This window comes from Talpa occidentalis, unplaced genomic scaffold, assembly GCF_014898055.3.
Source record: "Talpa occidentalis isolate TD23 unplaced genomic scaffold, MPIMG_talOcc4v2.1 talOcc4.2, whole genome shotgun sequence".
NCBI classification, from domain to species: Eukaryota; Metazoa; Chordata; class Mammalia; order Eulipotyphla; family Talpidae; genus Talpa; species Talpa occidentalis.
The window spans coordinates 29747817-29750792 of record NW_023602073.1 but is presented as its reverse complement, the minus strand read 5'-3'; the positions used below and the strand labels follow the sequence as shown (position 1 = coordinate 29750792).

Here is a 2976-nt window from a genome sequence, read left to right as displayed (position 1 = left end):
CCCTGGGAGACAATATTTGCATAAAACTTATGTGACGAAGGACCAGCGCCAGACATACAGCACTCTCGAAACACAATAAATAAGAAAACTCCATGAAAAAATAATGAAAGCCTCAAGATCTGAAGTGACACTCCATCAAAGAAAATATATAAATTGTAAAGGATCACACAACACAGAATAACAAAAAACAAAAAGGGAACGGACAATGCCAAGTGCCCGCCCAGATGCTAAGCCACTAAGAACTGCCACACACCGCTGGGAGGAATGCAAAGGTCACAGACACTTCAGAGCAGTGGAGCAGTTTCTTACACAGTAAACATACACTTACCATGTAGCCTGGCAAGCACACGCCTAGGCATTTCTCAAGAGAACTAAAAAACTTGTAAGTCAATGTTAATAATGACTTTATTCATCACAGCCCCAAACTGGAAACAGCCCAGACATCTCCATGGCGATGAGCCTGAAGTGGAACGGGCAGTGGACACCCCCCGACAATGACAGGAGTGAACATGCACACGTGCAGCATGATGGGCCTCAGTTACACGACGCTAAGTGACACTCCTGGGGGTCTCAAAAATGTATTCCCCCATAATGAATGTGGTAAATAAACAAAATGTGACATGGAAACAAGATTATTCTCTGAAATACAGTCAGTTTTAACGGCAGTGACTCACCTTTATTAGTCAGTAGATAGGGCCAGTGGCTGTACCCCCAGATAACTGACTTAAGCAAGTGGGACACCTACTGCTCTGACACATGATGGCTTCTTTTAGGTGGTCCAGGACTGACGCGCTTCCAGCAACACGGGCCCTCCAGTGTCCTGCGCTGGAATCACTAAGGATCCTAAACTCTGCTGCATTTAGAAATGGTCACTCACTATCAGGAGGAAAAAGGAGAAAAACCAGTGCCAACTTCAGAAAACTGGTCTTTGGGCAAAGGGCCAGAATCTTATCCCCAAAGGCTTGCAGTGGAAATTAGCACCTGGACTCTTTCTAGGACATGCATTTGAGACATAATTGCTTGTGGACCCTGATAAAATCCAATTTTATGGGAGTGGGTCTTATCAGGCAGTCGAGGAAGCCTGTTGGGCTTAGAATCTTGTGTTAGGAACAATCCTGAGGACACTGGTGTCACCCCTTCTGTTCCAACCAGTGACGTGCAAGGAGACATGTCCAGAAAAGACCTGGCAGTTGGACTTTACCCAGTGCCTCCTGCCCCAAGTACAAATGTCTTCTGTAGTCACAGGCACCTTCACAGGGTGGATCTAAGGCTTTCCTGCTAGAACAGAAAAAGCCTCCTAGTGCAGACAATATTTGCACTTCTGAAGGAAATAATCCCCTGGTTTGCCCTTAGGCAATCCCTGAAAAATGATAATGAACCATCATTCACTGCTCAGTAACTCAGCAGGTGACCAAGACTTTAAACAAAAAATACTATTTACATTCAGCCTGGCTCCCCCATCCTCTGGAAAGATGGAAAAAGCAAATCACACTACAAAGAGGCATCTGGCCAAACTTTGTTGAGAACCAAGGAGAGGTAGCTAACGGTACCCCCTGTGGGTATCCTGAGAACTCCCAAAGCCCCTGAGAAAGATTTACAGCTAAGTCCTTTAAAAATGACATGTGGAAGACCTTTGTTACCCTCAGATTTTGTCTGTGACCCCAAATACCACTCTTTCAACTCACACCATTAACGCAACAAGACTCTGGTTGAGTATGGAAACAGGGCACTCCTCAAGCTCACCCTGGAGACCCCGATCCCTTGAAACTGTCACCCAGGCAACAGGTCTACCTTAAAACTTGGAAAGATGATGTGGGGACAGTCAAGTCCAAAATGGACATTCTGAGTCCTCCACAGTAGTCAAAATGGCTGGACATTCCTGGCTGAATCACCTGCCTCCAGTAGCAGTGTCTTCTCAGGGCCCTTCACAGGCACCTAAGGCAGAGGAACAGTATTCCTGTGAAGCAACTGAGAGCCTAACATACCACCTCAACAGACAGCGGAGGAGGACTGCTCACTGTGATGAAAGCACCACAAATGAGTGCGGGAAATCTGGCCCTACCTGGATCACCAGGCCGATTCTTCCATCTTCCTCCATTTGTGCCTGCTCCTCTCCCCGCCATCAATAGGTCCCTTCAAAGGTTCTATCTGGAGACTCCTCCTAATCGTTCAAGTTCTTCTCACTTCACCTGAAGTGATCAGGTGGGGCAATCACCTGGGGCAAGTGATTCTACACTCAGGATTCACCCTGGCTAAGATAACACAATGTATTTGTAAGACTAACTGCTGAATGTGCATAAACTGCAGAGCCACGGGAATGAGGACTCCAGCTCCTGCCCACGTGTGCGTGACCACCCAGCAGGCCTCCACCCCCACACCTACCACAGACGCCACCATGAAAACATGACTCTGGGGCCAGAATTTGTCCGGCCTAAAATTTCTTTTCCCACCCAGCCTCCTCAGGCATAAACACTGTTACAGTTGAAGGATCTCTATTTACTAGTGTTGCACTTACTCCCAAAATGTCCTACCCAATCCATATCCTCTCCGATGGAACCATGGTCCCCAGTGGGAAACCTCACACCATCTCTACATGAACATACACTTTAGGTCAATTCAAGAGCTCAATAATTCTCTGAAGCGGCATTAGTTTGCAGGTATAAACAGACCTTGAGATTTAACGCTCCTTAGTCAGAACCTAAATCCAACAAGTTATTAGTTCTGTGCTGGATGCCCTCCTGGCTGTGGGCAGACTTGGATATTTGGCCCTCAGGGCCACACCAAAGCCTAAAATTTTCTTCATCCCCCAACAAAACAAGGTTCTTCTTTGATACAGCCCAAAACACTTTCTAGAAAATGCAACTCAAAATTCAGCACAGAGAAATCATATTACACAGCCCTCCTGATGACACCGTCATGACCGTCAGCCAATACAAGCCTTCACACATTTCAAAACATGTCAACAGGATTGGGGGT

At 46.5% G+C, this 2976-nt stretch overlaps 1 pseudogene; it reads right to left on the bottom strand.

Moving 5' to 3' along the window:
* LOC129146265 (class I histocompatibility antigen, Gogo-B*0201 alpha chain-like) overlaps positions 1–2098 on the bottom strand; it is a 19027-nt pseudogene extending 16929 nt beyond the window's left edge.
* Between the last annotated feature and the right edge of the window lie 878 nt (positions 2099–2976).